The sequence below is a fragment of the Mustela erminea genome, chromosome 14 (assembly GCF_009829155.1).
Source record: "Mustela erminea isolate mMusErm1 chromosome 14, mMusErm1.Pri, whole genome shotgun sequence".
In the NCBI taxonomy this organism is placed as follows: domain Eukaryota; kingdom Metazoa; phylum Chordata; class Mammalia; order Carnivora; family Mustelidae; genus Mustela; species Mustela erminea.
Window position 1 is genome coordinate 67852018 of NC_045627.1, and position 27802 is coordinate 67879819.

General features: G+C 46.6%; 1 long non-coding RNA gene across 3 annotated transcripts in view; it reads left to right on the top strand.

Moving 5' to 3' along the window:
• The window catches only part of LOC116573216, a 65221-nt gene extending 41049 nt beyond the window's left edge, over positions 1 to 24172 (top strand). For 2 of the 3 annotated variants that reach the window (XR_004278661.1, XR_004278658.1), the window contains exons 5-7: positions 5967 to 6122; positions 10038 to 10144; positions 20504 to 24172. This is a non-coding gene — a long non-coding RNA (uncharacterized LOC116573216). The remainder of the gene's footprint in view (positions 1 to 5966; positions 6123 to 10037; positions 10145 to 20503) is intronic. The other variant, XR_004278660.1, reaches the window with a different exon arrangement.
• Positions 24173 to 27802: the final 3630 nt, after the last annotated feature.

A 27802-nucleotide genomic window follows, 5' to 3' on the forward strand; every position in this document is an offset into this window, starting at 1 on the left:
TCGCTTCTCTCCATCAACTAATGCGTTTGTTTCATATCTCTGCTCCCAGCTCCCCAGAGGGAGGGGAGGGACCCTTTGAAGGAGCTACCTAATATGTGCTGGTATTAGAAGGGTTCTGAGGATGGCAAGTCTTATTTCTGTTTACCACTGAGAAGCTAAGAGGAAAGTGTTCTGTGGTCAAATAGGCCTAGTTACACGTTAGCCTATTAAAGGCTCTGAGAAGTACTAATGCAAAGAAACAGAATTAACTTTGTTAAATCCTTTGTTTTCCAAACCTATTTCCCAAAGTTCACCCTCCCTTTTTCTTTTCTTTCTTGCATAGTCCATATTAAAATTTTGCAGAAGGATTTTCATATGTTGGTTTGGGCAAAAGCCAGAGATTGGCCAAAGCAAAGCTTTGCTTTGGGGGTACTTCTGGGATTTTCATAGTTGGGATTTTCCTAAGACTCCTCCATTAGAATTTCTGGTTATAGATTTAAAAAGATACGTCTTGGTTCTAGGAAGGAAAAGGAAAGAACCTCTACCTCAGGGATAGAGTAGGAGAAGCTGTCTTAGAGGGTTTCCAGGTGTCCAAAGCCTGCTCTTGCATTGCAAGGGGAGGCTTAGGGCAGGGTGTCTGAAGCTGTGTGGGTGGAGGGTATCCACAGGTAGGTGGTGGGAGCCCATAAATCCTGTGAAATTTGCTTGTTGGCTCACCATCTAAAGGAGAGTAGAACACTCCAGAGGGTCTAACACTCAAGGAACCACGGACTCTGACAAAGCCAAGCTTCAGAGAAATTCAGAAGGCTGAGCTGATTAAATTCAGCACAAATAATCCACATGCTGCTCTGAGGTTGTGCCGGGGAAGGTGAGTGGGTCCAACGAGGGGACAGGCCCCTGTCCTTGGTTTTGACGGGGCCACTTTTGATTCTGGGAGTTCCCCATGTGGGGGTGGGGGAGACAAACCCTGGGCGTCTCCAGCGGTGGCGGAGCCAGGATGGTGGAGGACTGAAGAGCAGCTCGCAAACCAGGGAAGCTTTGTCCCCAAGACAGCCTCCATCATTCCCATCCTTATTTGGAACTGTGCTCTCCCTCACTCTGGACTTGCTTTGATTCCCAGAAAAGAATTCTTCCAACAAATCTCATCTGTGTTTGCTGAATGACAGAACTTAAAGAGGTTTCCAGAAGTGGAATTGGAGCAGGTAGGCACTCATGTGGCCCCAATGGCCAGATGGGCTATAAGGTGGGTTTTTTTGAGGTTTGATTCTGGTGTAGAGAAGGGGCTATATAGGTCAGGGGACAGGAGGGAAATGGAAAGTCAGGGCAACGGCTGATGTCTCCCAGCTGGGCCAGTTTTATGAATGGGTATGTCCATGGAGAAGGTTCCGTACACAGGAAACTGGGCTTTGAGGCATTTTTGAAGGGCCCTGCCAACCTTTCTTCTACTTGCACGATAAGGCACAGACCCTCTGTCTGACTAGCAACCCCCCACGTTGTCTGGTAGCTGTGTCCCCTCCTGTCTCATCGTGCTCCCTCTGCCCCTGGTGTTCTCTGATTCAGCCACGGTGGTCTTCCTTCAGGTCCTGCAAGACCCCTTGCTTCCTCCTGCCTCAGTGCTATGGCACAGGCTGGAATATTTTCTTCTGCCCCTTCTTCTGGTTGACTCTTACTCATTCTGTCACTCTTGGCCCAGGTTACCTCCTTCCCAAAGCCTTTCTCAGGCTCCTGCATTGCTCGGTTCCAGGGGGAGGCATTGTGTGAGTGGTCTTTTACATGAGAGGCAACCCCTGGGGTACAATCCCATAGGAAAGGCTCTGAATAAGGGCCCCTGAGCTGTGTCCCGCTGCTTGCTTGCCCTTCCCAGAGAGGCCTCTTATGGCCTCTGTCATAGTTATAATTTTATAGGTCTTTGAGTTAATCATTAAGGTCCATCTTCTCTGCTACACTGAGGCACCAGGAGGCTGGGACTATGCCTATCTCGCCGTGGCACCTAGTCCAGGGTCTGGAGCAGAGTACTGCTGACAGTATATGAGCGAAATAACTGAATGATGAGAAGGGTTGCAGTGCTCTGTGCAGTGTGGATCCAGAAAAGCAGCCTCTGCCGGCCTCCCCAGAGGCTTATCTCTGCTCTCCTTCTATGAGGAAGGCCTCAGATGCGCCTAGACCGTGCATATGTATGAGAGGGGATGTCGCGGGAGGAGTGTGTGACTGTGTGTAAAGAAGAGTCGATGGGAAAAGAATATTAATATTATTTAATTGTATTAATATTAATTAATCCAAGCAGAAAAGCCCATCCTATGCAATTTTTCTCCTTTTTTGCTCGTTCATTCATTTATCAACTACTAAGGGCATATTGTGTGCCAAAAAATATGCTGGACAATTAGAGGGATCCCAGTAGGAACAAGACATTGTCCTGTCCTGAAAAAACTCACTCACAGCACAGTTAGAGAAATAGAATATTTATAGTAACACCGCCCCCCCCAACAGTGATAACACACCTGCTGGTTTTTAAGCAGTCACTCTATGCCAGATATCGTCATATATACTTTAAGATACTGGCCCATTCATTTTTTTCAGCAACCCTCTGAGGTAGGAATACTATTCCTATAGATTAGAAAATTCAGGCACAGAGAGGTTGAGTCATTTTCTCAGGGCCACACAGCATACTTTTATTCTAAACTCCATGCCATGCTATTGGAATACAAAGCAGAAAACGGGAGGAGGGGTGTCCACAAATGCACCAACAGTGCCGCAGGAGTTCAGAGGAAGGGCTCCCACATGAGCTTGGGTACCTGGGGAGGCTTTGTGGGAGAGTGATGTTGGAGTTTGCAAGTTAGGGATAAGCTGGGGAGCTGGTGCTTCTCGGTGAGGGATGGTTGGGGGAGGAGTCAGGGAGTGCAAAGACCTAGGGATGAGGAAGGGCATCTGGGGAAACAGAGGGCAGTTCAGTGTGGCTGGAAGTAAGTCTCTATGAGAAGGAGGGACAGGAAGCCTGAAGAAGAAGGTCCAGCATGGGTAGGATCTTGGGTACCACTGAAGCCTCATCATGGGCCATGAGTAGGGGACAGACAGAAAGACTGTGAGGACAATAAGGACCGGGTCTGCCCTGTGCCTATGGTTGCTGTGGTGTGAGGGGTGGAGAGGGGGCTCTCACTCAGTGTACGAGGGCTCTGTGAGTCCCAGGTAAAGCTGCTCACTGCGGGAGGGGGCAACACTGACCTCAGTGATGCTCCTAGGTTGCCCCCAGGAAGTCCCGGACAAGGTTCTCCATTGCTCAGGGGCCCCACCCAGCCAGCCAGCAAAGGTCACTCATCACATTGAGCCATCCCTGGAACCTCCTGGACCAATTGCTGGCAGAGTGGGCAAATCCCTGTAAGGATCCTTGAGTAACCATCCTTTCCCTCCACACACACAGAATTTAGCCCTGCCAAATGATTTCCTTGCTTTGACCAAGAGTTTCCAGCATGCACCAATTAGAGAGAGCTCTAGGTGGGGGGCAGAGGGAAAGAGGAGATTGTGAACATATCCGCTGTGCGAGCGCCTGCGGGAGAGGTCTGGGGAAGGAGGCTCGGTGGGGGCTGCCGAGAGCAGCAGAGAGAACATATGAATTCTGTCATTGTAAGTGAAGATTAAACAGTGAAGAGAATGGGGCTTCGCTGGCAGCCACCGGATTAACAGCTTGTAGATTTCAATAGTCAGTTTAAAGCTGAGTTTATCACGCATGCCGCGAAACCTGGCTCTTTAAGATGAGCTATGCCGTTGTCGCTGGAAGTGGTGAAAGTCAGAGGGAGGGCGATTTGCAGCCTCAAGAGTCTGCCCCTCCGAGAGGAATCACGAATCACGCATGGCTCCCGCAGCAGCAGCCAGGGAGGAGAGATCCTGCCGATTTCCTAAAACTGTGAATTCGAGTTGCTACGCCCCAAGGAAAGGCAGATGCTGTTTTCAGGGTAGTGAGTGAGAGGACCTGGCTCAAGAAGTAACAGGAGAAGGGAGTTGAGGGAAATTGGAAGAGGAGATGAACCATGAGAGACTATGGACTCTGAAAAACAATCTGAGGGTTTTGAAGGGGCAGGGGGTGGGAGGTTGGGGGAGCCAGGTGGTGGCTATTATGGAGGGCACGGATTGCATGGAGCACTGGGTGTGGTGCAAAAATAATGAATTCTGTTACGCTGAAAAGAAATTAATAATAATAATAAAAAAAAGTAACAGCAGTGCCCCAGGGCCAACAGAACAAAGCTCTAAATCCTTGACCCACAAGCCTGAACCTTCCCCCACCTCCTCAGGGGCCTCCTGAGCCCGTTTAGGGTCCTGCTTCACAGGCCTGTCCTCGCAGGACACACCCACCCCACCCTCCCCTGCAGTGTAGTCTTCCTGCCTAAAAGGCTTGTGCTTGTTTTCACCGTCCAAACTCTTCCCACCCACCAATGCCACGTGGAACACATAGTCTTCTTGTTAGAGACTTCTGACGCCCTGCTCCTCCCTAGGTGGGAAGGCATCCTCTGTTGCTGCAGGAACATCTCCCTCGTGTCATAACATGTGGATGGTTGTAACAAGACTTCTACTAGTTTGTAAGCTCCAGAAGGCATCCAGCCTTCTCCATGTGTCCATAGTGTGTAGACCAGTTGGCGAGTACCTTTCCTGTGGCCACCACCTCACATGTTGTCTGTCCGTTCTTGGCTTTCCCATCGCATTCTTTGACCCACAGTAGGCAAGTCACTGATCACCAATGCACTGTGAACTTTCATATCTCTGGGCCACTCACTCATTCATACATTCCATGTTCCTTTTTTGGAGTGCCTACTGTATGCCAGACTCTTCTACTTCCAAGACTCAGGGGTGAGCACATGACAGACCTGGCCAATTGGAACATTCTACTGTCCTTGTCACAGAGATTGGTGACATACAGATGGGCAAGCGACACACGTCACACCACTGAAACTCAAATCTAACACTGGTGAGGGCACTCTTGGGAAAACAGCTCGTACTTTCCTCTGGAGTTGTTTAGTAACAGGTACCAACCTGAAGCTTCTGGGGGCTGCCCATGAACCATAACAATCAAGTTCCACAAGGAAAGCAGATCTGAAAGGCAGAGAGCTGGAGCTTCCTGGTGATGTCCATTGAGTACCTAGATCCAGCTATGCCTGAAATACCCCCAGAATTTTCAGTTTGATGAGCCAGTCAGTCCTGTCTCAGCCAGTTTAATATGGAGGCAGGCAACTAGTTGTTCTCATTAAAATAAAGGTAACACGTTGGCCTTCATGGTTGTGAAAAGCAGTCCTTTATTCTCCTGGTTGTTCTGAGCCTGGTCTAGGTCATCCTTTGTTTTCTTGCTGCCAGGAGAGCACTGGGTGCTGGTGGAGGGGTTGTTTGGTTGTGTATCACCGTCTGAGTCTGGCCTTCAGGATTCACTTGGTTGGAGCCTCCTGCTTCTTCTAGAAGAAGAGGGGGCATGGGCCCCCTCTCACATCTCCTGGAGAGCATGGGATTAGTAGCACACATGAGATGCGAGATGGGCTCTGGACGGTGGAAGGAAGCTGATTCAGAGGCCATAGCTCACTCTGGCTCATCTTGATTAGTAACTAGGTGTTAGTATCCCATAGGATTTGAACGTGAACGGTTTGGGGTTACTTTTTGTATTGGGTGTATATTTTCGTCATTACTGCTATTGTTCTTACACTGGTTTTACTCGAGCTGCTGTTCCTCTTCTGCCTCCTGAGATCCTGAGGTCCCATCATTGCCCCAGGGACTGAGAATGTTCCCGCACATTTAACGAAGTCTGCAACGGGTGTATTTTTAGTTGGCTTGTTTGCATCTGTTCTCTCCCTGTTCCCGGCCTGATTGACACCTGCTGGGTGAGAGGCACGGGAGCAGAACTTTGCTCTGGGAGCGATTTGGCTACAGTGGCTGGCTTCACAGCACCCCTGTTTCTAGCCTGTGAGGGGGCATGGAGATTTCCATCTCTAAAGCTTGCCTGTTCTTTTGTTCAGATGGACTGCCAGGAAGTAAACTGGGCTTATTTACCATTTCTCCATGGCTGGTGGATGAGATAAATGAGAGGCATCATGGTTCGGAACCGCCACCCCGCCACCCCTCCACCCCCCCCCCAGGTTCAGGACAGTCTGCTGGAGAGAAGAGTTTCCAAGGTGGGTGTGTCTCTGGCGCAGAGAAGTTTCTCACAGCAGAGACCAGGTTTGCAGAAAGCCCTTGCTCTGTGTTGGAGCCCCCACAGCCCTTTGCTGGTGGCAGAGAGCTGGGGAGCTTCTCAGAGTCCAGGCAGGAAGCGGATGGCACATCTACAAGAGGGGGATGGAAGAGAGGATAGTGAAGGGGCGGCTGGCCATGGCTCAGGTTAAAGGAACCAGCAAGGGATAGAAAGCCCCTTGGGGTTAAGAACAGTGAGAAACAATTTGCACACCTGTCCCCCACCCAACATGAGGCCCAAACCACACCGAGGGCAAGTAACAGCTGCAAAAGGAGCTGGCGTTTTCAGTAGAGTAATACAGCTGTTGTCAAGCCCGGGCTGGGCTGCTCTGTCCTCTTGCTCTCGGGTCTCCTGTTGGCTGAGCCCAACCCATCCAATGCATGGATGGCCGCCTCTGGGGGCCCTGAGCAAACTGGAGGGGAGGGAGAGCATTCCTGGGAAGAAAAACAGCTCTCGAGTGCCATCTCCCATTTCATACAGGGCTCTTGGGATTCAAGAATCAGATCTGCTCATGGTGCCCCCAGGGAGAAGCGAGGGTTGGGATGGAAGCTCAAAGGTAGCAGTGCAGGGGGCCATGGAGTTCAGAAGAAGATCTGGGGAGACCGTGTGTGGATGTTGCATGAGATGGTAGGGGGAGTGCATGATCTGCCCGGCCCCTCCGTACCCCGGCCTTGGCCATCAGCCTCACAGGAAAGAGGCAATGTTCTGTGGGTTAGTGCAAAGTCTGACGTAGCTGGGCTTCGTACTGTTTGTACCGCTTACAGACTCCCCTGCAGAGCAGAAAGTAATGAATGCTCATTTCAACACACTAAGCAGCACAGAGCCCTGCAAAGGGAAAGGCTGACTCCTTCCTCCATCGCCCCCTGACCCAGAAAACAAACGTTAATGGTTTGGTGTCTATCCTCTTCTCTGCACTCACACACATTTAAATGTTAACAAAATACCCGGGCCAGTATTTTTCTTCAAACATGGGGTCACACAGTGTACATAATCTCACAATCAATTTTTTCCCATTAAAACTAAAATGGGTCTCTTTCCAGATAAATCGATATATATAGCCCCAACTCATCTTTTTAAATTGCTTCCTAATATTTCATAATACCCATATATAAAGATTTTGCTAGAAAATTGCACTTCTCTTTCAATTAGCCAACATAGAGTTCTTGGTGACCTAATGGGTCAAATCGCCATAAATACCACTCGTTTTTAGTCTTTGTGTACTCCTAGTCTAGTCCAGGCTCTAAGGGTAGGTGTGGGATGGAACTCTCAGTTCAAAGGAGCCTGTGCATGGCACACAGTGGCCCAAGCTGAGGCTGCTTTAGGGGAAGTTGCGTGGGCTGAGAGGTCCTGGAAGGCCCCATGCAGAGAGAAAGGAGGGTGATTGGGTTGGACCTCGGAAGGAGGGAGAGTCGCCATTGCTATTTTAAGCAAGTGTAACAGCAGGGATTAGCCACCAACAACGCATTAGGGGGCGGAGGGTCTGCTGGGTCTGTGCTGAGCTGAGCAGCAAACATTTGTTAGTGACGTTGTTTGGATGCAAAGAGAGAAGAGCTAATATCGGTCCAAGTTCCTGAAATCAGTGGTTTTTTTCCAAGTAGATTAATTATCCCTCTTGCCCATCGCCCTTTTCACATTCTCGATTCGTGTAAAAACTCTGTTTTCATTGAAAGCTCATATGTCAACTCGAGTCTCGTCTCTGTCCAAATGATCACAGATTTGAAATCGGGCATGTTCCTGTTAATGAGGTTTGACATGAGGCCCATTAACCAGCGAATACCACTGGCCCCCCTGGGCTGTGGCTCATCCCATGGGCATCTTAGCACCAGCTGCCATCAGGTCCCTGTGTAGCAGAAAGAGCCTTCGCCGTCTGGGTGGTGTGGGAGAGCGGCGACCATGATCCCTCCTTTCCACATAGTGGGTACACCTGTCTTTGGCCTGGCCTCCCTCTGGCTGTCCCCTTGCCTTGGCCTTCACCCCTCTGCTGCCCCCTCACAGCATCCTGGAGGGTAATTCCCTCTGCTTCTAAGCCACCAGTCATTCTCTTGGACTGGCCATTTGCACCCTCTTCCTGAGCACTCTCTTGTCTACACTTCCTTTAGGTTTCTGACCAGCTCACAGAAACCTTGCCTCTTAGAGTCCTTATCGAAGGGTAGAGCACTTTGACCCAGCCCCAGTGTATTTCTCAAGGTCTCTGCCCTGGGGACACCCACTTTCTCTCCACGCCCCGTCCCCCATCTCTGAACTCCTGGAACACTCCAGAATTCCTCACCTCCTTACCTCTCTGTTGCTGTAACTCTTGACTCTTCCAAGGTTTGTGGGCATAAAAATTCACCACCCATCTCCAGCGCAAAGTTGCACTTTATGACTCTTCATTCAGAAGCCTGAGGACTCATTACAAGCTCTGATGAGGAATGAAAGAGAAACGGAACTTGATGCAATCCCCTTTAAATGGGAAAAACTCCCAGTTATGAACCATGCGGGGGAGGCAGACTCTCGCCTTAAAGAGGTGGCACCAGGAATTGCTTTTCCTCTCACGGCACACTCCGAGCTGCTGAAATATCTCCCCTCATTATTGGGAACCTATATAAAAGTCGGTAAACTTTTATTGCAGACATATTATAGCTTTACTTCAAAACACTGCCTACCCCCCTGCACTTGGCAGCACTGAAGGATGGATTTCATAGGCAATTTGCAGCTCCCATCCAGGCCCCCTGTGAGCAAGGAACGGGCTGGGGAATCACTCTGGGAGCCCCTCAGACAGCCTCATCCGGTCCAGGCTCACTCACCCCAGAGTTTGCACCTGACCGAGCCAAGCCTCTTCCAGGGCCCTGTGTGAAGGTCATGGGACCACTTGCGTGGAAGGAAGAAAGAGCATCTTCAGGGTGAGAGAATGGTTCCTAGCGGTTCTCAATTTGGGTAGCTGCAAGCAGAAGATTCTAGAAAGAGTTGGAGACTAGCTAGAGTGGTCCCAGTCGAAATGGAGATTGTCCAGAGGAGAGGGGCCGCTCTCTGGATTCGACTCTCGCAGGAACAAAGCCCCAGCCCTGCGAAGTGACTCAGGTCTTAGAATACGATGGCAGTCGGGGAGCTGGGGTGGGGAGCCCAAGCTCTGGCACTCAGCTCTTCTCTATTTTCATCTCGATTTCCCTACTCATTGGCTTCATGTCCTCAGGCAAAGACTCCATTTCTCTGCTCATGTTTTAGAGTAATATTCTGCTGGAGGGAGAGGTGGGGAGTAATAAGAACAGTAACATAGGTGGGTCTCCCAGTGCTGGTCCGAGCATGAAGTGAATGCCCACTGGGGCCAGGCCTTCTTGTACTGGACTCACGCTGCTTCCAAGGCAGTCATGGTTTGCTGCCTCATTTGGTTCTCAGTGGTCTACTCTTGTTCATGATTATTGGAAATACTTCTACTGGGTGAAGCCCTAGGTCTCTTGCAAAGCCAACTCTAAGACACTACATGTCCATGGTTCTCTTTTCCATATATGTTTCTAAATCATTAAAATAAAATTTTTTTTTTGCCTTCTCTTGGTCTTTTCTGTATTCTCCACTCATCGGCTTGGACTACCTGGGCTGTCCCAAATGGATATCTGGCATAAAGGCCAGAGTGGAGGTTCAGGATAATGAAAGGTTGAACCAAACCAAATGAAAGGTTTGGTTCTTATATACAACCAAATGGGGTCGTGTATTGGGTGTATAATAGTGAAACTTTGTCTAGTCCTACCTAAAATGATTTGCAACTGACCTGGGGTCAGATCAGGGGTCAGTAAACAACAGCCCATGGGACAAATCCATTCTACTGTCTGTTTTTGTAAATAAATGTTATTGGAATACAACCATGCTCACTTATTTACAGATTGACTATGGATGATTTTATGTTATAACGACAGCACTGAGCCTGCAGAGTCTAAAATATTTACTTATGGAAGAATGTTGCCAACCTCTACTCTAGATCATCTGCTGGTATGTTTCAAGGTTCCTGCCTCAACTCCAAAGGGATACTGAGGAATTACCTCCATGCAATCCATTAGGCAAGCTTCCCAGCAGAACCAGTCATTTCCTGGGAAAACACATCTTACATGCAATACACGTATGTGGCCTGGGTGCCACACCGCATGTATGTCTCATGTGTATTTTAGGCAATTTGGACCTATTCTGACAAATTCTTTAAATCTCAAGATTCATTTCAGGGGTAAGGCCAATCCTGGAAGACCCCACCAGCTGAAGAAAGACCCAGAAAGCAGTTAGCTCAGCTGCCAGCTGTCCTTGATGGTGATCTCAAGCCCTGATTGAGTCTAATACCTTAATGAGTAGCATCTTATGTTTGTTAGACATTTAATTGTCTTCAAAGGACTCTAAAATGTGTTTTCACTCGATTCTGCTATCGTTTCTGGGAGATAGAGAAAACAGAATTTTGTGTATGCTAATGGTAGGTCCTGGAAGAGTTCAGACTCTTTCTACACCGTGCCTTAGCTATATTTTCACAATTACAGCTTGATTTTCAACCTCTCATTAAGCCTTATTCTGCCTTGCCTGCAGATCTTGACGGGCTTTGCTGGAATGACAAGATCTTTTGCTTTTATTTCAGTATTCATCTTGCCCAGACCTACACTTGACTCCTTGAGCTCCTTAAGTCCTGGGCCAGGCCCTTCCATGACCTCCTTCCCTGTCTGCCCTCTGCTCAAGAATTTGCCTTCTTGTGCTTCCTGCTCAAGTTCCTGCCATTTGCTCAGTGTTAGACAACTTGCTCCCTATTAATACATTCTCTGGACACAAATTATAGCCTTTAGGCAGTTGGTAAGTGTTCATCTTCTTTCATAAAAGGTAGTCCTGAGGTTAAGGATATTTACTTTTAAAGAGAAATGATGTGGTCTTTAAGATCCTATGAAACTCCAGCTCCTGACTTCCCATTTTGGAAGATACTTCAGGGTCTTTGCACTAAGGTTGATAGGTCACTTTCTGCTACTTTCACCCTCCGACCAAAGCCATGGCTTCATTCCCAGGATGCTTGGAAATGACTGATTTGTAGCATGTTCCATTCTGCTGCATACAAGTACCCTGATGTGGACCAAGATAGCATATGATGATATGTCTTCCTGTATTAGGAGCAACTGCAGCTTGGTGGTGGGGGTCTAGCGACCTTGTGGACCTCTAGGATTATGCCAACTAATAGTCATGCAGCATGATCAGTTGGGGTAGACATGGAAAAGAGACAGGAAAACAAATAATCAGATACAGTAACCAGAGTTTTCCTTGAGTTATAGAAGTCAGTGCATCATTTGTGGTCACACACCCCAAGCTCTTCAAGGTAACATCTTCTGATTCATCCTGCACCAACAGATCCCTAAGGGTTTGGAGGCACTCGGGAGACCCTTCAGGAGAGAAGGGGACGATGGGACTGGTTTTATCTATGTGATTTATTTTGAGGAAAATATTTTGCTCCCTAAAAAGATTTGAAAGTCACTGCAGCAAAACACGCTGACTCTTGGTTTCGGAGATTAAAAACCCTTAAAGGAAAACTGAAAAGTCATTAAACAATTGGCTACCATTTACTGAATGTCTATTGTGTTCCAGGTACTTGACACTCGGTGGCTCATTGAAGCTTAATAATATTCCCTTGAGGCAAATATTATGATCTTATTTTAAGTGGGGAGACTGAGTACTGTACAATTTAGGACTCTTGTCTAAGATACACAGCTAGTAAGGGGGAGGAATTGGATCGCAGACTGAGGTCTTTCTGATTTTAAGCTGCACTCTTCCTCATGACCCTCAGACTTCACGTCATCTAGTCTCTTCCACAGCCAGCTCCCCGGTGAGAGTCCAGCCTGCCCATGCACCTCATGTTCCTCTAGTCTGGGGAAGACGCCTCCTTTTGTTTCTTCAGTAGCATTTGCAAATTGGACTGCAGCCATTCCTTCTGGCTCACTCTCTTGGCTCTTACCCTCTCCATCCTCATCTCCCTCCTGAGTGCAAGCCTCTCCTGTTCTGTAGAAAGGATAGTGAGCAGCACACAGAAGTGACACATTCACCAAGAATGTAGCTGGTACTAATAGAGGATATGAATGAGACAATATTTTGAGATAAGAATCTATTGTTTTTCTTTCAACATCACTGATTTTTTCCCTCGAACAGTCTTGCATTTCCGTAGACTGTGGAGAGGGAGTGAGTCTGTAAGCATGGGGAGAGAGAGAGGCTTCTGGGTGCTATTTGCAGATAGGCTGATGGCCTAGAGATCTGTCTCCTCCCCTATATGTCATCTCTTCTTTTCTGAAGTTAGGTGTGACTATACTGAGGCTCTTCCCTAAGAACTGCTAGCCCTGCTGTGGCTGGAGGTTTCAGATGGTATTGACACTGGAATAGAAGCTCTTCAACCAGGATCATCTCCCAATGGCAAATAAGCTTTTGTTTCTGGGGAAAAGTTGTAGCCATGATAACCTGCCCGTTGTCAGAGGAAGGGACAAAGCCTGCATTAATAGCAGGAAGTACACTGGTAATGGTATCCAGACAGATGGGGAATGCATGCATAACCAACGTTTCATGGCTCCAGAGGCTCAGGGTAAAGTCAAGATGGGGGGAGAAGACCCATTAATGTGCAGGCTCACTGATCCTTCCAGTACCTGTTGTCAGTCGCCACCAGAAATGACCTGTGTGAGGTCCCCCAGTAGTAGAGCTCTCGGCAGGAGAGAGTAAAAGAGATTTGGGGTCTGGTCCTAACTCAGCTGCAGGCTCACTGTGATCTAGGGCAAAGAGAAGTCTTCTTACTAAGACTCAGTGTCTTTTCACTTTGTAAAAAAAGAGAGTTGGGTCAGCAGGTCCTTTCCTGCTCATGCGTTTTCACCACAAAGATGGCATCCATAGCACTCAGGGGCCAGAGCTGCTTCTGCTGTGTCTGGTGTATTTGTGGTGTCTTCTGTGGTTGTCTGGGTTGTGTATGGTGCATGTGTGTCTAGTTATAGGACATAATGAGGGCAGGGAGAAAATGTCAGAACTCTAGGAAGCCAAATGAGTAGGGAGAGATAGGAAATAAAATTTTACCTCTTCTTACTGGACCCCTGAACCACCCTTGAGTGGGGTCCGAGATGCTGTTTAGAGGAAGCCTCCCATTGCCCCAGCCATCCCTCTATCACTTTCTTTCCCCCAACGCTTTCCCCTACACATGTGGTCTGCCCTAGAGAAGGCAGGGCTAATGCCGTTAAGCCTTCCTGCTGTTAGTACCATGTTTCCCTGCACACGGAGGGAACATGTTTTCCTTGGATAGAGGTGAGAAAATGGTGGAGATTTTGGCTGGTTTATGCCTGAAGATTTCTCAAGGAGGGTCAGCTCATGGAACTCACTATGCCGATGGGGACTTTACCCTTAGTGGTAGAGGTGGTAGCTCTAATTGTAGGAGGACTACTTGTTGGTGGGATGACTGAGACAGAGATGCTCCTTTATGCTGTTACCCAAAGGGAAACTCTAAGTTCAGGAATAGGGAGTTAACCAAATCATATATCTGCCTTGAAATTCCTTCTGGAACCTCCTGGTCCTCTGATACTGCAAGAGCAGGGCTGTCCCCAAGTTGGGCATTCAGGTTTCTCCCTTCATTTATTTTAAAAACACCGAACTGCCTGATCTGGGACTGTGCTGGGAATTCCAGTGCTAATAGTCCCTTTTTGCAGAGACATTGCTATCTTTAGGTTCCTTTTTAAAGAGCAAAGTTCTGTGCCTTTAAAAGAATATAGACACGGGGCGCCACGGTCGCTCAGTCATTAAGCATCTGCTGTTTGACTCAGGCCATGATCCCAGGGTCCTAGGATTGAGCCCTGCATCAGGCTCCCTGCTCAGCAGGAAGGCTGCTTCTCCCTCTCCCACTCCCCCTGCTTCTGTTCCCTCTCTCACTTTGTCTCTCTCTCTGTCAAATGAATAAATAAATAAAATCTTAAGAAAAGAAAAAGAATATAGACATCCATAAGTCTGTAACACCTCCATATAAATTAGATTATCAAATACCCTCCTTCCAGTTTCCTGAGAATATACCCCAAAAGGATGAGAGAAGTAAAGAGTAAAATGTCAGAGGGCACTGTTTTCTTTGAAGCATGAGATGCTGCCTTGTGCCAGGTCTGAGGGATGTGCATGGAAGGATCTGGGTGACCCAGGGTAGCATTCATAGAGTGGGCATAGAATGAGATGTGTATCGCTGGGTGGGCTCTGGAAGGTAAGGTGGGCAGGAGTCAAAAGCAGATACTAATTGCTAACATTTGTTGAATATGGAGTATGTTCTAGGAACTCACATATGCATTAGCTCATTTGTCCCTGGAGCACTCTGTGAAATAGGGGTTATTATTATGAGCTTCCTTTTATTGACAAGGATCCCAAGGCACAGAGAAGGTAAATTATTTGCTCAAGGTCACACAAGTAAAATGTGCCAGAGCCAGGATCTGAAATCACAGAGTATCACCCCAGTGCCCATACTCTCTCTCTCTCTCTTTTTGGCAAAGTTCACAATGTAAGGCTGTGAAAGAATAAATGTACAGAAAATATCTATGACCCTTAAGATTCTATTTGAGGTTTTTCTCATCATACAGCAATGATGATTCTTTGCACAGCACATCTCTTTACTCTCTGCAAAGTACTTCCACTCACATTAGTTTTGTGAGATGAGCCGGAGGTGGGGAGGGTCTGCAGACTGACCGGTCAGAGCCTTTGAATACTGCTAAGAGGGAGCATCTTGACTAGGGGAGAACCAACCCTCTAGAGTGACTGTTACCCCATCCTATAAAATTTTAGGCAGGGCTTCCACACCTTCTCTTCAAGCCTTATTCTCTGCTACTCTTCCTGGGATTCATCCGTGAATGTTGGGGCCACAGACCCTGGGGTTCTCTTCAGATTAAAGGGACCCCAACTGGTTAGCAGCCATTAAGACTTGGGTGAATTTTGAGATAATAGGTTAAGTTTTCTTTTTTAAAGTCACGTCCTGTTATTTGTGAGCCCAAGCCTGAATTTCACTGGGTCAGCTTGGGGTGGGGGTGATGAAGAGGGGCGGAAGGGAGCTGGACTCTGTGTTTTCCAGGTCTGGCTTTAGTCCTTCCTTGTTCATTTGGTCACTCATTTATTCATTCAAAACTGTTTGGAGTGGTCATTCTGGCCTGGTCCCTGATGGATATGTACAGGAGACAGGGCAGGGAGAGGAGACCATCCCTGGCCTCAAGGAGATCCTAAGCCTATTGGGGAGAGAAGATACCCACCAGAAACAAAGGGTCTACATCCAGAGCTTAAGGCAGCAGAGGTGGCAGAGGGCTCCCAGAGGTGAGAGGATGAATGCTGCTAGACAGTGGCAGGGACCCTTTCTAAATATTTCCTCTCCATACATCCTTTAGCACCCAACCCAAAGGCTTCCTTCTCTCCAAAGCTTTTAGGCTCTTGTATTTACATGGATCTCCCTCCTTTCTGGGACCAGACAGCATTTCTATCCTTTTACACTACTTGACATTGTTCTTTTCTTGAGGTTTCCTTGTATTTCTGATCTGGACCATGGTAGACCCTGCTGTGATTTCCATCTTCTGTCCCATCTTCTCTCCAATAGGACTTTTCCAAAAGTCATTGTCAAGTAGAATCACCTGGGGAACTTGTTAAACTGTATATTTGGATCTAATAAGTCTTGTGTGGAGCCTGAGATCCTACATTTCTTAACAAGTTCCCAGCTGTTACTGATCCCAATGCTATAAGCACCTCACATTGAGTAGCAAGGTTGTACAGTATTAGACGCAGACCAAACGCTTCCAGCTACCTTGTTGATATACTGACCTGGCTAATGGCCATGTCACTTCCTTTCTCTGGCTCTCTTTTTCTTATAAGCCTGATGAAGAAATTTTTTGAGGCCTGACAAGTGCTCAGTTTCAATACCACCATTTCTCTCTTCTGCTTTCTTGGCTGGCATTGATCCCAGAATATGGTATATTTTCCCAACACATCCTGTTAAACTTTCTCTATACAGTGCCCCAGAGAATGACTTCTGGTCCAACAAAGTTGGCTTGAGGATGAATCCTATTTGCAACCCTGGATAAGATGTGCCTTAAGGTATTTTCTAACAGAATGATTTGGGGTGTGTGGGAAAGCTGTCGTGGGGACCATACACAGATGCCTCAGGAGCCGTTGCCCACTCTAAGAGATGAAGGCATTGCTGCCACTGGAATCTCTCATCCTGCAAAAGCCCCTCAGCACAGGTCTGGGAACTGAGAGGAGGGATGGGAAGACAGAGAACAGGTGCTGGAAGTGCATGATTAAGCTAGTGGTTCTCAACCATGACTGCACATTAGAATCAGCAGAAAGCCTTAACCAATAGTGATGCCTAGGCCGACTCCTAGATACTACATTTAATGGGTCTGGGACATGACCTGGGCAACAACATGGAAAAAAGTCTCCCAGGTGAATCTAATACTCAGTCAGGGCTGAGAACCACTGATTAAGCCCATACGGTGGTGCTCAGCAAGTGGCAAGAGATTGAGATCCGGGCTTAACCTTCAACGATGGGCTTGAGAGAAGGAGAGCTCTCACCTCCTTCCCCCAACTGGCCATTTCCAGGCTGCGCTAAGATAAGCTCTTAGAAGTAGCTCTGTTTCAAGGGCCTTCTGGTTAGAACAGATCCCGTCTCAGAGGCCAAGTCAAAGGTAAAGGATTTGAGAGAAAAGCAGCAACTCCTAGCATTTTTTTTTTTTTTGCTTAGAATGGATCCATCCTTTAGAAAACAAGGTAAGGGAATCCCTTTTGAGACGATTCTCTCTTGGTGGGATGTTGTTGTTATTGGCCCTGTTAAACTAGATTGGCTTTTCTTGTTGTCTAAGTGTGATGAGGGGGCCTCTTCTTCTGGGCTGGGGCTTGGCGCTGGGAGGTAGTTTTTTTCCCATTGCTGTCACTTCCGGTCTGCCCTTCTCTCAATTTCCTCTCTGGCACACATACCCATCTCCTCCACCCCCAGAGCTGCAGAGCTCATCAGCTCTTTGTTCAAGTGCAAGGACTGGATCAGACTGACTATGGTGTAGGGGACTAAGCCCTAATTCCCACTAAGGGTAAGGGACTAAGGTGTAGGGGACTGAGCCTTGCCTATAACCCAGCCCCCTTGTATTTTGAAAAGACGCTGCTTGCTGTCCTAGAATACCTTTAGTTTCTAGAATTCCAGGCAAGAGATGAAGAAAACTGAAGTACTTTCCCCATTACCGTTGGGAGAGATTGGCTGGTTTTTTAGAGGGGAAAGGGATGGTGTTCCATGCTCTTCCATGTCTCCTCTAATGGTGAGAACAAGGCATTGTTTGGAATAAGCCAGATACCTGAAGAAGAGCAGTACCTCTTCCATCTTAAAAAAAAAAAAAAAAAAAGACAAAAGGGCGTCTGCTTTGGGCAGCTTTGGCATCGTTCTAATTATACTGCCCATTTGTAACCAAGACTTTGGCCATCCAAGAAGGCTTGATTGCAACATTCATAATTCATTGGCAGTCAGTCTATTACTGATTCAATGATTTCTCCAGCCAGGGAGAGAATTTTGATCCTTTAAAAACTGATTTTTCACATTAGAATAGCAAAAGCAATTAGCTTTATTTTTAGCTTGGTTAAGCAAGAGCTCTAATGAAGCTGAAAGGAGGTTTATTCCCTTCTTTCTTTCTTCTGTTATTTCCCCTGAGCTACTTTGGGAGAATTCAACACAGAAGTTTGTCCCCTGCTGCTGCTGCCGGGTCTTTGTGGGATGCCTCTGGCTGCTTTAGAAAAAGCTACAGGTGATGAGTTTGTGAAGGTGGAAGGTGGTTTCTAGAACTTTGTATGTAGCCCTGTATCTCCTGAGATCTAGACACTACCTCCACTCGTTGTGAAGGTAGGGGGTGGAAATGTGTGTAGGGGTGAGCTTGGCAGCTTTTGTCCCTAAACCCCACGTCGTATCTGGAGTTTGTGGTATGAACAGCTGAGAATAATAGTACTTGGCATTCAGGGCCCTTGTTCCAACAGTGTGAGCTCAACTTATCACTCCCTGCTTGACTCCCCCAGCTCCCCTGTACTAGAAAAAATGGTTTGCATGTGGACTAAAAGTAGGATCACACACATTTCTAACTCATTTCCTTGACCCCTCTCCCTGCCCAACCCCACACCCTGGAGTTCTCTTTCCTCTGAATTGTGGAGGCCAGCTTCTGCCTATCAGTGTAAATTCGTAGCAAGTGGTGGGCACAGCTGCTGCAGGCCACTAGGTGATCTGGTCAGACTTTTACCCACTCAGACAACTACAGGGTCCAGAGAGGTGGGTTAAAAGAGGAAAGCTGATGGTGGTAAGAAGTGTGGTGACCTGTAGAAGCCGGACTCAGTCTCAAGGGCCCAAACTATTCTTCAAGCCAATCTTACAGAAGACTATTTTCAGGTTGAGCTTCTGCTCTGGTGTAATCAGATTTTCTATTTTTTAAGAGCCGCTGAAAATCCAGATTTTAAAATGTAAGATCTCCTTGTTTTAAAATGTTCAACGAATTCACTTTCCTTTAAAACCCTGTGTGGCCCCCACACCCATATCTGGGGACCACCACTTTGTTTCCTCAGCTTCAGGGTTTTGAGAGCATAACCCACAGATCCCAGGTCAGAATCTCTGTTTTAAAGCATCGTGGAGGGGCACCTGGGTGGCTCAATCGTTAAGCATCTGCTTTCAGCTCAGGTCATGATCCTAGGGTCCTGGGATCGAGCACCGAGTCGGGTTCCCTGCTCAACAGGAGGCTTGCTCTCCCACTCTACCTGCTTATGTTCCTTCTCTTGCTGTCTCTTTCTCTCTGTCAAATAAATAAATAAATGAAATCTTAAAAAAAAAAAAAAAAGGCATCTTTGAGCTCCTGCTGTCTCTGGTATCCTGATAGATGGGACAGAAGACCCAGCCCTACACACACCAAGCTCCGAGCTGTAGGGGCTCCACGGTCACACGGGGACCTGAGGGCAGAACCAGCGCTTACTGGTGACCTTCAGGCCAGAATCCCCTCTGCTGGCACCACCCACACCCATGGTGATGTTGTCTGATGTGTCGTATCAATTTCTGTTGCATCCTTCCTGTCGTCCGGCTTCAGTGAAAAATGAGAAAAACACTCCCCTCGAATGGATTAGACAAAGAAAAGAAAAGAAGACTTGAATCCTGTTGGCTTCTGTATAATTTTTTGTGGGACGAGAGCAACTGAAACTTAGCACTGAAGGGGCACCACGGAGTGGGCTAGAGACTGGGGAAAAGCCACAGGACAGAGTGAGTCCCCCAGACCTAGTTCTGGTTGCTGGTTCGATCACAGGACTCCCAGCCCTGAGCACGCAATAGAGAATTGATAAGTTGAATTAGAGAGCAGGCAACCCCAGGGAGACCCAAAATGGAGAGGCGAAACAAAGCTTCAAACTAAACTAGTCACACTGTTTCCTCTCAATCTGGGGATTTTATTTCCCATGAGTCTAGTCTGCTCTTGCATGTCACGACATTATTTTCTCTTGGTGGGCAACATTCCGATGTGACCAACTCGCATCTCAAACTGATATGGAATAATACACCATTATTCAAATTGATATTGCCCGGAACACCTGAGTCGGGGCCAGGGAAGGGAGGCAGTAATGGCAGAAAACAGGCAAAAATCCACGGTTGATAACATTCCTTCTGAGTCTTCCCCTCTTTTCCCTCTTTGTAGTTTACCCTCCCCCCGGCCTCTAAGCTAGTCCCAGGACAAATGAAGCACTGCTGTGTGTCTCCCCATCTCGAGGCCCTGAAAAATTGCCTGCCATTCTCCGGGAGAGAGTATACAAATTGGACTGCAGTGGAGGCCAGCTCAGGGTGTTGGATGAGCCTCTGACAGAGGACATGAATCTGGGCCCCGGGTCCCCGTGAAGGATGGCAGGGCTGACAAACCTGCGTCAAACATGCCTCCGTTCTGGGGGAGCCATCACTCACCCCTCGGAGCTCCAGTGGCACATGCTAACGAGGGCTCCGCTCAGGTACTATCCCTGCCTGAAAGCTGGGGTGGGGAGGGAGCTCGGCATCCGGGCAGACCCTAGAAAGGGCAGCCTGTGGTGGAACTGGGAAGGGGACAGCATCTGGCGCTACCCACTTGTAAGGGACCATCTCTGCCTCTGCTTCAGCTTCTCATTTATCCTTCCTTGGCATGGACCCCTCTCGAATGACTAACGGATGCTCTTCAGGACTCTATCCGTTACTCATTCCTCTCGGTGGCTTTGTTGTTCTCCCGGGGATCCTGGGCACAGAACAAATACTTCACCTCAGGAACAAGTGGCCCATGGTCACATGGGTGCTCTTGAGAGCCCTTGAGGAAACAGAGGTTCCCTTTTTACCAACAGGTGGCCCTGTCAGCCGAGGTGTAACTGAACCCACGCGGTGACCGTGGTGATGACGGAGGATGACATGATGATGGCAAGTGAACATCTCTTACATGCCTGCCACGTGCCAGGTGCTGTTAAGACTTTCACATCCACAGACGCACTCACTCCTCCTGCCGTCTCCATGGTGGGCACTATAATTACTCGGAAACAAAGAAACCAGGGCTCAGAGAGTTTAAAAAAAACTCACCCATGTAGCTAAGAAGCATCGCTGGAAGATGCTCCAGAAATCCTGCCTTTCCATCATAAAAATGTGGAGGCTTTGTCTGTCCGAATGCCACTTCCTTTGTGAGGCGTTCCCCAAATCCCATCCGCTCCCCCCCGGTGACGTGGCATGTAAGGGTGTGGGACGTAAGACCTGAGTTTGCGCTGTCTTTGACGAGTCGAAGCTGTGTGGTCCGAGGCCAGTGGTTTAACTTCTCTGTCTCCCACCTGATGACAATGGGACAAGCTGACCTGGCGGTTGTGAGGGTTAGATAGGAGGATGCAGGCAGAGCCCCTGCGGGGTTCCAGCACCTACAGCCCCGCTCCCCCCATGTGTCTTCCCACACTGCATGCATTTGTCTTCCTCATATGACTGAGTATCTGGGGGGGCAAATTCCATGTGTTACTCCTCTCTGGAAGTATTTCCTGTGGAACTTTGGATAAAGCCAGTCGATCAGGTGACTAGAATTGGGATAACAGCAGCTAATGCTTATTGCTGTAGACCTCCCGCTGTGCTGGGCTGAGTCCTTCCAGCCACCCAGCTGCGCAGGTATCCTCAGGCTTGTTTTGCAGGTGAGGGGATTGTCTGTGGGTCAGTTAAGTCATTTCCTTGGGATCCCACTCTCGGGAAGGGGAGGAGTCAGAGGTGGACTCAGGGGGTATGGGTCCCAAGTTGGTGCTTGTAATCACTATCCCAGAGGGTAAGCTGCTTCCTCCCCATCAGGCAGATGATGTAGCCGTGGAGCCGGAGCTGGGGCCGAGCTCTGGGGACTGCCAGTCCCGTGCTCCTCACGGGAGGTGTGCCCTGTCATATGACGCTGTGATTAATTGGGAGAGAAGCTGTAGGAGGTTGACATTTCCCAGCCTCATCTGTGTTTCCTGCCCACACACCGGGCCCTGAATGTCAAAGCCCCCCACGCTGCTTTGCTGGAGGGGAGGAGGGAAGCCCACTCACTATTATTAAGCAATTAAAAATATGGGCTAAGCAGACTGGGACAACCCCCCTTCCCTGGTATGTCGGGCAGCAAGGTAGCTGGCTGTATCTTGCTCACGCTGAGAGACATTGCAGCGACTGAATAGAAAGTGGCTCCTCTCAGCATTCAGGGGAGGCGGCTCTGAGCAGCTCACTCATCACCTTTCCAGGTCTGTGACCCAAACAGCCTGGATGTGTTGAGGAGTGGGGACTAACGGGTGTACCCAGTGACCTCTGAAATCCGTGGTTATATCATTATTTGCACAAAAGTGAGGCGGAGTCTAAAATCTTTCTCTGGATCTTTGGGTCTGTTCCCCAAATGAATGTGTTCCTCATCCCACTCCCCTGCAATGGTCTAGAACCTCAAAAGTCAAGTTCATGTCAAGTTGGACCCAAATCCTTCCTATGTTTCATTTCCACCTATAAGGATGAGTCTAGGACTTAATCTATTACAAGAAGAAGTAGGGACAGAAGAGGTTGGTGGTATGGTCTGAGTGCTTCAGAATTCATATATTGAAATCCTAATTCCAAGGGGATGATATTAGGAGGGGGGGTCTTTGTGAAGTGATTAGGTCATGAGGGCCTAGCCTCATGAATGGGATTAGTGTCCTTATAAGAAATGCCTGAGAAAGCTCCCACAAGGAGCAAAAGCTTCTAAAAAGTTTTTATTTTGAATTAATTTTACCCTTACAGAAAAAGTTGCAAAATAGTCCAGCTCTTTTCTGAGCGTCCCCTGATGTTAACAACTTCTGTAACCATAGAGCAATGATCAAGATGGGGAAATTAACATTGGGCCAATCTATTAACTGAACTACAGGCTTTGGATGTTCTACTGCTGCTGTCCCTTGTCTACCCCAGGACCCTCTGCAGCATCCCACACTGAGTTTAGTTGCGATTTCTCTTTCATCTTCCGCAGCCTCTAACAATTCCTTAATCTTTCCTTGCCTTTTATGACCTTGACCCTCTCAAAGAGTATAGCACTGAGGGCACAGCTTCACTTCCGTGGAAAAATACCACTTCTGTGGTTATTTTTGCCCCAAACACATAACCTCAGTCCAATCAAGAGAAAACATCAGACAAATCCAAGTTGAGGGGCGTTTAACAAAATAGCTGGTCAACTGATACTTTTTTGAAATAAACTTGAGCCTCTGCTTTCATACTCTGTTGATCTCGAAATAGGTTTGGGGACACTGCTCCCTGGGGTTAGAAAAATAGGACACTCAGTTGGAATTCTAACATGCAACCTTGTGAGGGAGCAGTGGGTCTTCTCTTGGGTGATGGGGATAATCCTTGACAAATGGTTGGAGCCATGGATTCTGGTCTCAGCTCTCTCCTGACAGTCAGATGCCTCCTAGATATCTTTCTGTGAAATGGTGCTACCTCTTCTCCAGCCTCAGAATCCAATATGATCATGCAGAAGGGCTTTTTGATTCTCCAGGGATGATGTGCACGGAGCGCCTTATCATCCCTAAACTTTGCGGGGACCCAGTTAGGTGAGAAGCTGGAAGCTTGAGCTTTGTTGGTCAATCAACTTTCCCACCCTCCTTGTTAGCTGTAATGTTGGGGGGGGGGAACCAGGAAGAAGAGAAGAGGCAATGTACCAGATATATATACCCTCCAACTTTTGCTTGAGGGACGTAAGCTTTATAAGAGATGTAGTATTTCTTTCAATGAATACTTCCAATCATCTACTGTGTGCCAGGCAGGTATGCTAGGTGCTGGTCATATGACCTTGAACGAAACAGCTGAAAATCTCTGCCCTGTGGAGGTAACATGCTAGTGGGGGAGCCAGACAATAAGCAAAATAAATAAGTAAACATTAGAAGGTGATGAAAATCCATCTTTGAATTGATAAAAGTCAAAATGCCTTTGGATAAAATCTATGCTGGGGAGGCTGACAAATTGGAATGGTTATAAAATAACAGATAGCTTCCATTAGGGGTGGGAGAAAGGGTATTGCCAATGTCTCACCCACTTAAGCTTTCTCACTTCAAGTCTCAAATCAAACTCTTACTTTGTGTAATTAGACAATCCATGTAGCAGTGGAAGTGTCATTCCTTTGACCTGGGAAAACGCCTCCTGATCATTCCCTTTTGGCCCCCTGCATCTTGGGAGAGAATATGAAGGATTAAAAGCACCAGGAGGCATTCATCCTTGGAATAGGAACACCAGGATAATAACTGAGAGACGGATTACACACATCATTTGGGGGACATTTGAAAGAGCATGAAGAAAACGGTGGAAAGATGTCCCAGACTGTCAATCTGTTAATATCAGAAACCTGGTGTTTTAGAAGAATGCAGGGTGGCAGTGTTGGGGGCGGGGTGCGTGAGGTGGGTAGGTGGTAGGAATACTCAGGATACTTGTCTGTTTGGCTTGTAGAAACAAGTGAGTACTGCTTTTATCATTGAAAAAAGAAAATCGAAGGAAACATTTTAACGGACAAATAAAAAGGGTGAATGAAAGGTGAGAAAGAGCTTATGAGACTTCTGAGTCTCCAAAGTTTATAGCTTTTCTTCAAATTATTCCTTCATCCAAGCTGAATGTTCATTGTCTTTCTACGCCCGCCTGTGCTAAAGATCAGGGGGATGAGGGCACATAAAGATGAATGGACTTGATTTCTACTTTCGGTAGCTTTATTTTTTAATAAACTGCTTCTTATTGGTTTATCTGATTTATTCCTTCTTTAACCGAGGTGAAATTCACATCATATAAAATTAACCATTTTAAAATGAGTAATTCAGTAGCACTAAGGACATTTACAATATTGTGCAACCACGACCTCGGAAACATTTTCATCATTCCCCAAAGAAGGCAGTTACCTTCCACTTTCTTTTCCTCTCTAGCCCCTCGCAGCCACCAATCTGCCTTCTGTTTCTGTGGATTTACCACCTCTTCTATTTCATATAAATGAAATTGATACAGTCTGATCTTCTGTGTCTGGCTTCTTTCATTTAGCTTATTTTCAAGGTTTATCCTGTGTGTAGCTTGCATCAGTACTCCATTCCTTTATTTGGAATTCCTAATTTTCTTTTATATATATATCCATTCATCGTGGAAGAACATTTGGGGTTCCACCTTTTGGATATTGTGCTGCTATGAACCTGTGTGTCCATATATTTGTTTCAGAACCTGTTTTCAATTATTTCAGGTATGTACCTAGGACGGAATTACTGGTAAATACCGTAGCTATATTTAGTGGTTTGAGGAACCACAGCAGTTGAATATTTTACATACCCACCAGCAGTGTAGAAAGGTTCTAATTTCTCCACATCTTTACCAACACTTGTAATTTTTTTTAAAAATAATCATCCTAAGTGGATACGAAGTACTATTTCATTGTGGTTTTTATTTGTATTTCTAAAAACGTTGCTCATCGTTTGATGTGCTTGTTGGCCATTTGTACATCTTCTTCTGAGAAATGTCTGTTCATGAACTTTGCCCATTTTTAAATCGGGTTTTTCGTCTTTCTGTTCTTGAGCTCTGACTGTTCTTTGTCTGTTCTGGCCCCCAGACCACTACATGATTCGCAAATATTTTCCCCCTACCATGTAGCTGTCTTTATACTATCTTGATGATGTTCTTTGAGGTTCAGAGGTTTTTAGTTTTGACGAAGTCCGGTCTATCTTTTCTTTGGTTGGTTGTGCTCTTGTTGTCATAATTAAGAATCCATTTCTCAATCCAAGGTCATGAAGATTTGCTCCTCTTTCCTTCTAAGATGTTTATGCTTCTGGCTAAGTTCATTTTTCTTCATTTTTTCCCCCTGTTTCCTTAGACCGAATAATTTCATGGGCTTATCTTTAAGTTCACTAATTTTTCCTTTTTCCTGCTGAAATATGCTATTGAAACCCTCTAGTAAGCTTTTTATTTGCTAGAATTTTTCAGCTCCAGAACTTGCTTCGTTCTTTTTGATAACTCCTCTTTATGGATATTCTCTGTTTACTCATGCATTATTCTCCTGGTTTTCTTTAGCTCTTTGAACATATTTAAAACAGTATTTTTAAAGTCTTTTTCCAGTAAATCTGAAGTCTATGTTTCCTCAGGGACAGTGTCTGTTAATGTTGTGTGTGTGTGTGTGTGTGTGTGTGTTTGAGTGTGTAGCATACTTCCTAAATTTTTGTGTGAAAAGTGGACATTAAATATTATAATGTGGTAACTCTGTAAATCATATTCATCTTCAGAGTTTATTTTTATTGCTTGCGGTTAAGACTAGCTATTTGTTGCTTAGAACTTTTTCTAAACTATTTTTATATATTTTTTAAAGTGTGGTCTCTGAAGTTTCTATTCCTTTTGAGTTCAACTAGTGTTTTGACATAGATTCTTCTGAATTCTAGGAGCCAAAAGGAGAGCGTGTGTGAGGAGGAGTGAGAGAGAGGGTAGGAGGGAGAGAGAGAGAGGGAAAAGGAAAAAAAAACCTCAAAGAATCAAATATTAAAAATGTATCCCAGTCTATGGAGATGTGCTCTGTACAGGAGTACTCCCTCAGCGCTCAATTAGACCATTAAAAAATTTGCCTTAACCTTCATTTCCTACCTGCACTGAGCTTAGAAATTAGCCACGGGTCAAAGTGTAAGGTCTTTTCAGGTCTTTTCTGAGCTAGCATTTCCTACCCTGAACGTATGTATGCATGGCTTTCTTAAATCCCCAGTACACAAGGGGACTTCTGAATGCCCTAATTTCTCAAAGAAACTTCCTCCCCAGCTTTAGTTCCCTGGCTTTGTCGTTGTATGTCCCAACTATAACCTTTTGCCTTAGATGGCTTCAGATTTTTTTCCTATGCTTCACAGTATCTCTAAAGAATGCACACTGCCTTTTCCACCCTGAGTGGGTTCTGTGTTAGGCTAATGAAGGACTTGCAGCTTGCAGCAGCCCTGTGGAGAGCTCCTAATAGGTTACAACAGAAAAAAACAGTTCCATGTGAACAAACCCTGTTCAAAGTCCCTCAGAACCAGGGAACCCCATGGGTAACATAGGCTAATGTCTTTTTTATTTTTCAATTTATTTTTTTGAGAGAGAGAGAGAGCTTGATGAGGGGAAGGGCAAAGAGAGAATTGGGGTGCCAGCTGAGCAGGGACCCTGATGTGGGACTTGATCCTGGGCCCCCAGGATCATGACCGGAGCCGAAGGCAGATGCCTAACCAACTGAGCCACCCAGGTGGCCCTTCACAGGCTAATGTCTTCAAGACCACTGTCAAGTTGGGTCAAAGGGTAACTAAAAAGTCACAAGGCTTTCTTACTATTTTAAAGTTGCTCTTTGTTGCTTCAGAATTCACTTGATTGTTATAAACTTTGGCTTGTTTTCCAGAATTCTGACGAAGTTGATTCTGAAGGCCTTTCCTTGATTTTTTAAAATATTTCTGTGGAAGGATGGGCTCTTAGAACTACCTATTCCACCATTCTGCTTCTTAATAAACAAATTCATAGTATACAGCTAGAATTTTCACAAGGCATACACATCTCTATATTCACCCTCCAGCACTTTTTGTGTTTTAAAACATATTTATATCTGCTCTCATTTCAAAAATTGCTTGCAGAAACTTATAAAGATGCACAGCATGTCAATGAGAGAAAAAAATAATCTTCACTGAGGAAAGTGGGGGCAGGAGAAGTGATGAAATAAGAAGGAAAACAAAACCAGGAGTAAAATGTTTCCCCAAGTACATGGAATCCTGTCTCACCCACTTAAGAGAAGCAGGATAGAAACTGGTCCCCGAGTTCCTAGTTGGGGAAGCAAAAAGTAACATGCCATCACTTGTAGATCTTGCAATGTCTGCGGGAAAAAAATAAACCTGTGGTTCAGCAGACATGCGGCTATATTAGGTCCTGCAGCTGGAAGAAATATCTCTTGGAGTTACTATTAAGAAGACCTTGATGGAATTCATCAGAGGTGGGACCTTTAATATCTTCTAGAGCAAATAAATCCCACAGTCCAGATCCCAGGACTTCCTGTGTATGCACAGCAAGGGAGGCCAGCGCCACAGTGACCCAAGGGAAGAGAAATGCCAGCAAGCCTATGAGGGGCCCAAATGTTGCTGATTGGATGGGTGGGGAAGAGAGCTATGGAAATAAGGGGGTGCAGTGAA